At 52.7% G+C, this 12,598-nt stretch overlaps 1 long non-coding RNA gene across 1 annotated transcript; it reads left to right on the top strand.

Annotated features, from left to right (window-relative positions):
- Nucleotides 1-6,540: 6,540 nt before the first annotated feature.
- Nucleotides 6,541-8,245, top strand: LOC143169023 (uncharacterized). The gene is made up of 3 exons (XR_012996830.1): nt 6,541-6,606; nt 7,573-7,788; nt 8,143-8,245. It is a non-coding gene; the product is annotated as an uncharacterized LOC143169023 (long non-coding RNA).
- Nucleotides 8,246-12,598: the final 4,353 nt, after the last annotated feature.

The following is a 12,598-nucleotide window of genomic DNA, read 5'->3' as shown; positions in this document are numbered from 1 at the left end:
CGGTAGAGGGAAAGGACCGCGGGCTCCATGTCGCACCCAAAGGGCCGTACGTCCCCACCTCCCAGTGCCTCGGTATTTCCACATCCAGGCACCGCTGCAACAGAGCCCAGCGCAGGCATGACTCTTCTTGCCCCTCTGCACCACAGCGGAGACGCCGGGCTGGGGCAAAAGGGGAGGGAAAGACCTGGTCTTGCTCAGGAAGGTTGTGACCGGGTCGAGAAGGAGGAGACTTCGTCCTAGAGGCCGTGCGTTGGGCTGCTTTGTCGCAAAGGGCTTTGCTCCTCAGGGAGGAAGGTGGTGCTAGAGCTAAGGATGGTGGTTCCGCCTGCATTGCTTAAGAAAGACAGAAAAAGGGCAGTGGTTTGGCAATGCTGTCTTCATAAAAAATCATTACTAGCAGTTATTTAATGGCTTGGCTTTTGTGACTGGTTTTCATAGTTATCAAACGTACATGGAGGAATGCTATTGTGCAAGTACCTAAACCTTCCGCTGGAAAGACTGCAGAGGTCAATTCCAACCACATCAGCTGAGGTTTGCCCAGCAGGAAAGATGTATTTTTGCTTATTAGGCCGAGTAATGTTTAAGAATTGCTAAATACAATGGAAAACATTGGAAAATCATGAAAAGTTCCCCAATCCGAACCCCAATGCGTGCTTTTTCATTAATCTCACTGCCTTCTTAGACTGCACCTGGCGAACTGTAAGCATGACCTAGGCGTCCGTTCTTCAAAGCCTACTTGGCTCCAACCACAATTCCAAAAAACTGTATTTTTTTTTCCCAGCCTGCCATGCTCTTTTGTATCCGTGCTGAAATCCAGCGTTAAAACTATCGGCTCGGAATTTGTCTTCTTGCTCTCCACTCAGGCTACTGTTCATACCCATCTCCTGTGGTTGGAGTGTCGGGATGGAGGGATACAGGCTCTTTAGGAAGGACAGGCAGGGGAGACGAGGAGGGGGTGTCGCCCTCTATGTCAATGACCAGCTGGAGTGCCTGGAGCTCTGCCTGGGGATGGATGAGGAGCCGACCGAGAGCTTGTGGGTCAGGATTAAAGGGAAGGCAGGGACAGGTGACGTTACGGTGGGGGCCTGCTACAGGCCACCCGACCAGGAAGACCGAGCGGAGGAGGCCCTCTGTAGACAGACAGGAGCAGCCTCACGCTCACAAGCCCTGGTCCTCATGGGGGACTTCAACCACCCCAACATCTGTTGGAGGGACAACACGGCAGGGCATAAGCAATCCGGGAGGTTCCTGGAATGCGTCGATGAGAACTTCCTTCTCCAAGTGGTAGAGGAGCCAACGAGGAGAGGTGCTATGCTGGACCTTGTTCTCACCAACAAGGAGGGGCTGGTGGGGAACGCGAAGCTCAAGGGCAGCCTGGGCTGCAGTGACCACGAAATGGTGGAGTTCAAGATCCTTAGGGCACCGAGGAAGGTGCACAGCAAGCTTACTACCCTGGGCTTCAGGAGAGCAGGCTTTGGCTTCCTCAGGGATCTGCTTGGTGGAGTGCCATGGGACAAAGCCCTGGAGGGAAGAGGGGCCCAAGAAAGCTGGGTCACCTCCTCCAAGCTCAGGAGCGATGCGTCCCAACAAAGAGGAAGTCAGGCAAAAACACCAGGAGGCCCGCATGGATGAACAAGGAGCTCCTGGACAAACTCAAACACAAAAAGGAAGCCTACAGAGGGTGGAAGCAAGGACAGGGAGCCTGGGAGGAATACAGAGAAATTGTCCGAGCAGCCGGGGATCAGGTTAGGAAAGCTAAAGCCCTGCTAGAATTAATCGTGGCCAGGGACGTCGAGGGCAACAAGAAAAGATTCTGTAGGTACGTCGGGGATAAAAGGAAGATGAGGGAAAATGTGGGTCCTCTCCGGAACAAAACGGGAGACCTGGTTACCCAGGACACGGACAAGGCGGAGGAACTCAATGACTTTTTTGCCTCGGTCTTCACTGGCGAGTGCTTGAGCCTCACCGCCCAAGCCGCAGAAGGCCAAGGTGGGGACTGGGAGAATGAAGAGCCACCCGCTGTGGGAGAACATCAGGTTCAAGACCATCTAGGGCACCTGAAGGTGCACAAGTGCGTGGGACCCGATGAGATCCGTCCGCGGGTCCTGAAGGAACTGGCGGATGAAGTTGCTAAGCCACTCTCCATCGTATTTGAGAAGTCGTGGCAGTGCGGTGAGGTTCCCACTGACTGGAAAAGGGGAAACATAACCGCCATTTTTAAAAAGGGGAAAAAGGAAGACCCGGGGAACTCCAGGCCAGTCAGTCTCACCTCTGTGCCTGGAACAGATCCCTTCCAGGAACAGATCCTCCTGGAAGCTATGCTGAGGCACATGGAGGACAGGGAGGTGATTTGAGACAGCCAGCATGGCTTCACCAAGGGCATGTCCTGCCTGACCAACCTAGTGGCCTTTTATGACGGAGTGGCTACATCAGTGGGCATGGGAAGGGCTACAGATGTCGTCTATCTGGACCTCTGTAAGGTGCCTTTGACACGGTCCCCCACAACATCCTTCCCTCTAAACTGGAGAGGTATGGATTTGATGGGTGGACTGTCTGGTGGGTGAGCAATTGGTCGGATGGTCGCATCCAGAGGGTAGTGGTCAACGGCTCAATGTCCAGATGGAGATAGGTGACGAGTGGCGTCCCGCAGGGGTCCGTATTGGGACCGGTACTGTTTAATATCTTCGTCAGTGACACAGACAGTGGGATCGAGCGCACCCTCAGCAAGTTTGCAGATGACACCAAGCTGAGTGGTGCGGTCGACACGCCAGAGGGACGGGATGCCACCCGGAGGGCCCTGGACAGGCTGGAGAAGTGGGCCCTTGGGAACCTCATGAGGTTTAACAAGGCCAAGTGCAAGGTCCTGCGCCTGGGTCGGGGCAACCCCCGGTATCAACACAGGCTGGGGGATGAAGGGATTAGGAGCAGCCCTGCCGGGAAGGACTTGGGGGTACTGGTGGGTGAAGAGCTGGACATGAGCTGGCAATGCGTGCTCGCAGCCCAGAAGGCCAACCGTATCCTGGGCTGCATCCAAAGCAGCGTGGCCAGCCGGTCGAGGGAGGGGATTCTGTCCCTGTACTCTGCTCTGGTGAGAGCCCACCTGGAGCCCTGCGTCCAGCTCTGGAGCCCTCAGCACAGGAGAGACACGGACCTGTTGGAGCGGGTCCAGAGGAGGGCCACAAAAATGACCAGGGGGCTGGAACACCTCTCCTGTGAGGCAAAGCTTAAAGGGGGCTTATAAGAAAGATCGGGACAGCTTTTTACCAAGGCTTGTAGCGACAGGACAAGGGGCAATGGCTTTAAACTAAAAGAGGGTAGCTTCAGACTGGATATAAGGAAGAAATGTTTTACGCTGAGGGTGGTGAGACACTGGCCCAGGTTGCCCAGAGAGGTGGTGGGTGCCCCATCCCTGGAAACATTCCAGGTCAGGTTGGACGGGGCTCTGAGCGACCTGCTCTAGTTGAAGATGTCCCTGCTCATTATGGGGGGGGTTGGATTAGATGACCTTTAAAGGTCCCTTCCGACCCAAACTAGTCTATGTTTCTATGATTCTAGGATGCCCCCAGAGCCCAGAGAATGCCTTGGGGTGCACAGAAAGACACATCCAGGGCCTTGTGGGTGCACCAGAAGGAACACTGAGCGGTCCGGGCTGTCCCAAACGGCACAACGTGGTGCCCCTAAAGGTACACAGAGGGTTCCGGGAGCCCCCAAGAAGCACACCAGGGGGTTCAGGATGCCCCCAAAAGAAGACAGATGGGATTGGGAAGGGGTCCAGGGCATGCCAAAAGGGACGTCGAGGGGCATGGGATGCACTGAGGTCAGGGAGGCCCCAAAAGGCACACCGATTGCCTTGGGGTGTAGTGAAAGGCACACCAAGGGAGATGGGGTGCAGGAGAAAGCCCACCGAGGGGCCTGGAGATGCACCCAAAGGGGCACCAATGAGTCGGGGTAGCCCGAAACGCACACCGAGGGGCCTTGGGGTGCTCAGAGAGGCATCCTTAGGAGGTCTCAGCATCCTGAATCGCACACCGATTGCCCTGGAGAGCACTGAAATTCACACCAAGGGGACTGGGGCACCCCGAAAGGCACCCAGGGCTACAGGGGTGCAGAGAGGGGCACACCAAGGGGTCCAGGGTGCCCCAAAACGCACACCGAGAGCCCAGGAAGCACAAAAAGGCACATGGGGTGTCCAGCCACAGCCCCTTGTGCTTCCAGGGAGCCTTGCTGGCGAGAGCCCGCTCTGCCAAGCCCACCTGTCTCCCACGCAGGCGAGCACTGCGGAGGTGCTGGGAGAGGAGGACGATGGGTCCGCAGAGCGTGCAGGGAGGTGGGAGCCATGGAGAGGTGGCCTTGGGCAACCCTGTGCCCCTGGACACAGTGCGCCAGGGGCTGTTTCCCTTGGCCACGTGGCCTGTGTGCGCGCAGAGAGGTTCTGAGCACGCGGGCCCCTCCACCCCACCGGCCTCTGCCCCCGGCCCCTGCCCCGCCCCCAGCGCCTTATGATGTCACTGAGCCGTTCATGACGTCAGCGCACACGTTCACTAGACCTGGGGCGCTGGCGCAGGCCCTGCACACACAGTACCCGGTGGTGCTGCTGGTGCTGTGCTGGTGCTGCTGGTGCTAGTGGTTGCTGGTGGTGCTGGTGCTGGTGCTGTGCTGGTGGTGGTGCTGGTGTTGGTGGCTGCTGCTGGTGCTGGTGGCTGCTGGTGGTGCTGGTGGTGGCTCGGCCCGTAGGCAGCTGCCCGTGCCCTGCCGCTCCTTGGGGCTCAGCGCCTCAGTTTGCAGCTGGCACCTGGCGGCACCCACCAAGTCCTACCTGCCACCGCTCCCTGGGAGAGGCGAGGCGAGGCGAGGCGAGGCGGTGCAGTGCCCATTGCTGCCGGGCCATGAAGAGGATCCGTCGGTTCCTGCGGCGCAGGACGGCGCGGGTGTGGCCCATGTCCTCCGGGAGCAGTGGTGGTGAGGAGCTCCGTCCGGAGGGCCAGCATGAGCTGCACCTAGAAGCCTTCAGGGTGAGCGAAAGCTCTAGGGGGGAGGTACGTAAACCCAAAGATTTTAATTTAGAGTCTTCATTATAGGATTATATTGCACGCTAAGGTGAAGGAAGACTTTTCCATGAATAATGTCTAATGCAGAGTTGCTGAAAACTCTTTTATAATCTGACATCAAGTTGGTGACAGTCCTCTTCTGGTTATATGAAATGCTGCCACTCTCTCCTGTTTTCAGCTTATTTCCCAAGTTTTTTTAATTTGTTTTCTTTAACTTTGAACAGGCAGAAGATGTCAGAGCCCAAACACTGACAGCAGGGGCAGATTCATCCGCTTCCCACCTGAGCCCTGAAAGTCGTCGGACATCAGAAAGTGTCAATGTACAAATGTTTTTGAGACAATGTGACCGATGGCTTAGTGTGCATGAATGCATGTCTCAGGTGCTGGAAACCAACAACAACTTGTCTCAGGAGCTGAGCAAAGCCAAAAGTAAAGCTAGTAGGCTGGAAAAGGAAGTGGAGCAACTGAAAAAAGCCCTCTGGGCAAAGACATTGGCTTTAGATACGGCAGAAAGAGAATTAGGTCAGGCCCGGAGGCAGGCGAAGGAGCAGCATGCTCTACACCTTGCGAAAGGTCAAGAGAGAGAAGGTGCCGTCAAGAAGGCCAAAGGGCTGCAGAAACATCTGGCCCAGCTCCAAAGTGAAAACCTTTCACTCCGTCAGCACCTGGGAGGCGTGCAGAACAAGATCGCCCAAGAACGAAGGGTGAGTGATGCCTTTACATGCGAGGCCGACAAAATAGAAAAAGAGGTGAGGTGAGCACTGACCAAGAATGACTTAAAGGAGAGCAGTTCCCAAGGCTATCAGGTGCTTCTAAAAGTCAGCAGGTATAAGCTCCGTGCGTAGGAGTCCATCACTCGGGTTGGTTCTGTTTTGTCCTGGTGGTGCTGGAATTGCGGAAGGTTCTGGCAAGCCTTGAGGCATGCTTATAGACACATACGTACATCGAAATGCTTAGGCATGCATTGGTTTTTGTTTGTGTAGCAGAAAAATAGTGTAAAGGATGATACGGAGAATTGGCTAGAGGAAGCCTTGCCTCTGATCACTGGAGAAAGCGCTGCAGTGCAACTACAACTCTTGCATTGGCATCTGATTAGATTTTAACATTATCTTAAGTAACAAGCAAAACCCCACAAAGGCACAGTCTCAGAATCTTCCGAGAAGAACATGCAGGGAAACAGAAATCTTCATTAAGAGATGACACTTCTTTAGTTGTCTTCACTTGCTAAGGATGGCTAGAGATCATCAGCTGTGCAGATGCCATCTTCTTCCAGTAGATGAGATTTCTTTGCTTCGCGATGCACGTAGAAAACTGATCTTGGTACATTAACTAGTAACTGAAAGTAAAAATACAGATTTCGTCTTCTTATCTTTTTCTTCGTACTCCTGTGACATTGTTTCCCCAGAGAGCAATGCAACAGCTGCAAGGAGAGCTCGCTGATGCTTTCAGAAAGCAGTGGATAGCAGAAACTTCACTGAAAGCTTCTACACACCAATGCAATTACCTGAAGGAAGAAAACTCCCACTTGCAAGAGGACTTGGACAAGGCTAGGGCCAAGGTATACAAAGCCTGTAAACATGTTAGGATCGACGAGGCTGTCCTTTCCTTCAGTGACCAGAAGAGAAGAAAATATTCTGGGAACAACTACAGGAGAGATTTGTCTGAGGACGTTACGAGCTTCAACATCGTTAGCAGTTGTTTTCCAGACTAGAGGGTGCTTTTAGCTCCTTTCACCTCCCTGCCTCCTCCCCTCCCGCCTTGAAAAACTCAGGCGGCTCTTCAGGGCGCTCGTTTCGAGGCTGAGGGGCAAAGCAGTGGGTTGGGGGCAGCATCTGGGTGGGGAAGAACGAAGCAGCTGTGCTCTTTCGAGACTCGCTTCTGTTCCGACAGCCATCCAAAAGTTGTGGCCGTGATGTGATATCGCAAGCCACGCGCTGCCAAATGTCTCTGGGCTTGGTTGCTTTCTTTGCAAGGTTTTTCTTCCCTCGGTCTCTGCACAAAAATGGTGCCTAGTTCCCTGGTAGTGGTGGTTTTGGGGCAGGAAAGCAACCTTTTGTTTGCCTTTGTCTCGTAAGCCAGGCTTCACGCCCCCCTCTAAGTAAGGCCCTGAAGCTCTTGTCTCCCCCCCCCGACACTGTCCGCCCCGGGCATTAGCACAGGGACATGCGTCTGAGAAGGAACGGGGCAGAACAGGAGCACGATGGAAGCAAAATGAAACGCAGTGAATGCGATGAAATGCAAAAGAGCGTCTTCACAGGCACGGAAGCTGCATGATGCTGTAGAAGGAGTCGAGTGCCTTTGCCATGGTGCTTTTTGGAAGGGAGGGAGGGATGGAAGCTGGAGCGGTCTTTTTGGCAAGGCCTCGAAAGGCGTACTTACTTTCAGAAATCCAAGCGGGTTTTCCCTGGGTTGAAATACAAACTCGGTGGATTACAGCTGCCATCTCGATCCATACATTTGATTGAGTTTCACAGAGATTTCAGACCCCTCTGCTTAAGGCAGATTGTTTTTTCCCCGCATCCAGGTGTGCGAACTCTCCGCGCAGCTGGAGTTGGAGTTCCAAAATTCTCTGGAGCTCCAAGTTAGAAATGAGGAGCTGCGAGGGCTGGCGGCTCTTCTGCCACTTCACTTGGCGACTCCTGGGGTGGATCACACCGCAACAGCGCTTTATGGAAAACAGCGTGAGCAGCGAGCGCAAGAAGAAATGAGCGAGAAGCAACCTCTCAGTCTACTTTTGCAGGTCAGTTTATGTACCATTTGTAGCTGTAGTCCGCGTTGCCTTCATTTGTGGTTGTGGTCGTGGCTTGTAGGTGTTTTGTCTTGGGCATCTGGCTCTCTTTGTTAGTGCCGTGGGTTTGGCTTTCCTGTAGGGAAGGCGGGGAGCTGCAAAAGGCTGCGTCACAGTGCTTCTGCGTGCGTCGTGGGGCCCGTGTGCATGAAAAGCATGCAGCCTTTTCCTCATCCCTGTCCGTACAGCGCTGTAGGCTGTTTAGCACTAGCTTTCATATAAAAATGGCAGAAAGAGCAGGTTTTCTGAGAGGGGTGGGCATTGCCTTTTTCTTCCTGTTTCTTGAAGTTGCCTCTTCTGCTTCAGACACAGGCAGCCGCTCAGGCCAGAACAGGAGAGAGCAACACCACTGACGCCTCTTGGAGAAAACAGCTGGAGCAGAGAACTGGAGCTCTGGAACTGGACCTGGAGAGAGCAGGGAGCACGCAGGAGGAGAGCGCACTGCAACTGGCATGTGCGCAGGCAGAAATCAAAAGCTCCGAGAAGCGTAACTTGGTGGACCTGGAAATTGGAAGATGCCTCAAAACGGCATTAAAGGAGTAAGGCCAAACGCTTTCTTTTTTTCCCCGCGTAATACACTATGACCCTTTTCACCGTGGCTTTTCCATCCCACATCCCTTCCTCGGGTCTGGTCAGCATGGTGTGTGCCCCTTCAAGACAGCGTACTTCTCAAAAGAGTACCCCTTGGGCTCTCCCCTTAGGGAGGCCTGCTTTCCTTTCTCTTTACTGACCGTTGTCGTGGTTTAATCTCAGTCGGCAACTAAGCACCACGCAGCCGCTCGCTCACTCCCCCCCACCCGGTGGGATGGGGGAGAGAATTGGAAGAGCACAAGTGAGAAAAACTCGTGGGTTGAGATAAAAAACAGTTTAATAATTGAAATAAAATGATAATAATAATAATAATATGACAATAATAATAATAATACTACACAAAGCAAGTGATGCACAGTACAATTGCTCACCACCCGCCGACCGATGCCCAGCCAGTCCCTGAGCAGCGGCCCCCCCCCGGCCAGCTTTCCCCAGTTTATGTGCTGAGCATGACGTCACATGGTATGGAATGTCCCTTTGGCCAGTTTGGCTGTGCCCCCTCCCAGCTTCTTGTGCACCTCCAGCCTTCTCAGTCGGTGGAGCATGGGAAACTAAAAAGTCCTTGGCTAGTGTAAGCATCACCTAGCAACAACTAAACCATCGGTGCGTTATCAACCTTGTTCTCATCCTAAATCCAAAACACTGTACCAGCTACTAGAAAGGAAATTAACTCTATCCCTGCCAAAACCAGGACAATATCCACCCCTTATTCTATACCATCTGCGTCATGCTCAAGTCTCACATTTTCCAGTACATTTTCATTAATCACCACCCCTTTTTGGTTTTTATATATATATATATATATATACATACAGAGATATCATTCCCTTAGTCTGTGGGCCATCCCTCTAAAACGTTCGGTGAGTTCATTTAGTCCATGACTTCGGGCTCCATCTGTCATAATAATCTTCCAGGGCAGGAAAAATGGCGATGGTATGTGGTGTTGGATTGTTTCATGTTGAAGTCAGTTCTGGTCCCATCATCACTGTGCTTTGCTTGGTTTCACTGAAGTTATTCTTCATTAGTCTGGGTGATTCTTATTGTAATAACATTAGTATGGCATATAATATTATTAGTATTATTAGTATATCTGTGTAGTATTAGTATAGCTATTATAACTATAATTAGTACTTAACATCACATAATTCAGATCATTGGCTATTCTCACCCAAAATCCAATCCCCTTGAGGTACACATCGGACTTCCCCATCCTTCCGCATTATCCACCAAGTGCACCCAGGTCCTTGAGCAAAAGCAATCCCACGGATGGGTTTGCCTCTGCCCGAGGCAGGAATAACCCAGACTGTCTTCCCCAGCATATTTTTTATGTGCACTACAGGGACTTTATCCCCATCTACCGTACGTAAAAGTTCTGACTGGGCAGGGCCTGCTCGATTGGCAGATCCCCGAGTGTTGACTAACCAGGTGGCCTTTGCTAAATGTGTATCCCAATGTTTGAACGTCCCGCCACCCATTGCTCTCAGCGTAGTCTTTAACAGTCCATTGTATCTTAACTGCCCAAGGATGTTCAAAATACTGAAAAATTACTGTAATGAAGGAGGAAACATCATAGAAGAAGGTAGTGACACCCCGATCTCTATCCCTGAGTGAGCTGTGAGATATACGAAAAGATTTCAGCCGCCGTCCAGGTGAGCATATTGTCACCTGGCTGCTCCGATGCTGCGATAATGGGGCCAGTAGCCTGGAATTAGAGGGTAGGGAAGCCAAGCAGCTGGGATCCCTTTCTAGGGAAGGGGGCATTGACAAAGCAATTGGAAAAGGACTGTCGTGGTTTAATCTCAGTCGGCAACTAAGCACCACGCAGCCGCTCGCTCACTCCCCCCCACCCGGTGGGATGGGGGAGAGAATTGGAAGAGCACAAGTGAGAAAAAACTCGTGGGTTGAGATAAAAAACAGTTTAATAATTGAAATAAAATGATAATAAGATGATGATGATAATAATACTACTACACAAAGCAAGTGATGCACAGTACAATTGCTCACCACCTGCCGACCGATGCCCAGCCAGTCCCCGAGCAGCGGCCCCCCCCCGGCCAGCTTTCCCCAGTTTATGTACTGAGCATGACGTCACATGGTATGGAATGTCCCTTTGGCCAGTTTGGCTGTGCCCCCTCCCAGCTTCTTGTGCACCTCCAGCCTTCTCAGTCGGTGGAGCATGGGAAACTAAAAAGTCCTTGGCTAGTGTAAGCATCACCTAGCAACAACTGAAACATGGGTGCGTTATCAACCTTGTTCTCATCCTAAATCCAAAACACTGTACCAGCTACTAGAAAGGAAATTAACTCTATCCCTGCCGAAACCAGGACAACCGTGAAGTAACAAAACGAATCAGGCCTGTCTGGAGGATGTTTGCGTTCGTTTTCTTTTAACAGTTGTCGGCAGCCACCTCCTCTTCCTGCACCTATGGTGGAAAAGAGGAGCTACATTGCTGCTGCTGTTATCCTCCAGCTTAGGACAGACACACTGGAAAAGGCAGAGGGGACAGAACAGGAGCCTGTGAGGCAAAAATAACCTATTCAGCTGCCGTTAAGACGGTGCATCTTCAGTTTGAGTTTACACTGGGAGGAGGGAAAGAGCCCGGCGTCCTTGGTACCTTCCAGGAAAGGTCCTACAAAGACCAATAACACGGATTGCTTGGCAGCCTGAGAAGCAGTACGTTGGGATGGCTCGGAAGTCTATGTGCATAAGTCCAAGAGTGTACTGTCACACTTGGGGAACAAGTTTGTGCCAATATGAGCAGCAGTCGTTCTTGCATGCTCCTGCATTTTTCACAGGGCTAATGAGATGCGAGCAGAAGCCGGTGCTAAGAGCCCTCAGGAGCTGCGGCGCAGACTTTTCAGTCGCAAGGCAAAGAGCCTGAGCCAGACCAGGGGACAGAGCGGAAACCCATCGGGCTCAGGTAAGCAGCTCCAGGTGTGATTCTTCAATGGTCAGGTGGGTTAGGGACTGCGGTTGGGTTTTGCCTGTGATGCTGAAATAGTGGAAGTCTTTTCTACGTCATTCCTGGCCGGGTGGAACTAGAGGAGAGAAGTTGCTTGCTTGTCCTGCACAGCATAAAGCAGGTCCCGTTAGGTGGAAACCCAAACCACGTAGCCGGTTCTCCAGAGAAGAACTGAACCGGTACCATGACAGTTGTTCCTCTGGAGTCCCGAGGTGCAATATCGCTGATTTGCTTTTGAGGCTTTGTCTGAACACGGTGGGTGTAGAAAGGAAGTGGGTTTGGCAGGATGAGTTCTATCTACCTATCTCCACCCGGGAAGGATGGATCTGTGCTGTGCTGGGAGATTTCCTTGGGCTGGCTTTGACAGAGGAGCTCTGCCTGTTCAAAGACAGACGATCCTGACCTGTTTTGGGCAGGAGGCATTCCTCCTGCAGAAGCTGGTTGAAAACCTTGTGCTCCACAGAAGCCCTCTTTCGAACTTCCGAGGACAATGGGGCACTTGAAGGCAAAGAGCTCTCGGGGGTCTGAGGTGTAAGCAGATGCCATTTGGGGGTTTTGCGTGGGTTGGTTTGTTGTGCACAGCCTCTGGAATTTCCTTCGCGGGCTTTAGAAAGCGAGTTGCCTGATGGTCAAACATGGAAAATCTTCCTTCTTCCTTTGCGCGTGTCCCCTTCATCCTTTGTTTCCTCTGGCGGGCTTAAGTCCCTCCAGGCCTTTACAGTGTCCTGTCACACTTGACAGTTGTCCATGGACTTCTCGGGCTAGGTCTGCTGTTGAACTAACGTCGGATCTTGCTGTTTCTCTCCCAGTCACTGGTGAGCATGAAGCTGGATCTGCTGGGGGTTCTTCCCTGGACACGTCCTGCTCTTCCGCCAAATGTAAATGAAGCCCAGGACATCCCCTTCCAGGGCAACAATCGTCACGCTTAGAACAACAATTATTAAACTGGTAGCACACAGTCATGCAAATTTGTGAAAGTCGTTTGTCTACCCCGATCCCCCCGTGCTTTCCCAGCGCTGTCCCTTCCCGAGCCACCACAGCATCGGGCTCAGCAAGGTTTAGTGGCTGGGGACAGCAAAGCCCTCGGACACCCCCCCTTCCCTGCCTCCACCGATGGGGGTCTCAGGGCTGCTGGAGGGGCTGCAGGTGCCGTCCCGGCTCTGGTAGGCCGGCGAGGCCGGTGGGACTCTCCTCAGCCCGGCAGTGGCG

The sequence above is a fragment of the Aptenodytes patagonicus genome, chromosome 19 (assembly GCF_965638725.1).
Source record: "Aptenodytes patagonicus chromosome 19, bAptPat1.pri.cur, whole genome shotgun sequence".
Taxonomy (NCBI): Eukaryota; Metazoa; Chordata; class Aves; order Sphenisciformes; family Spheniscidae; genus Aptenodytes; species Aptenodytes patagonicus.
The sequence above is the reverse complement of the archived record's forward strand: the minus strand, read 5'-3'. Positions and strand labels throughout refer to the sequence as shown.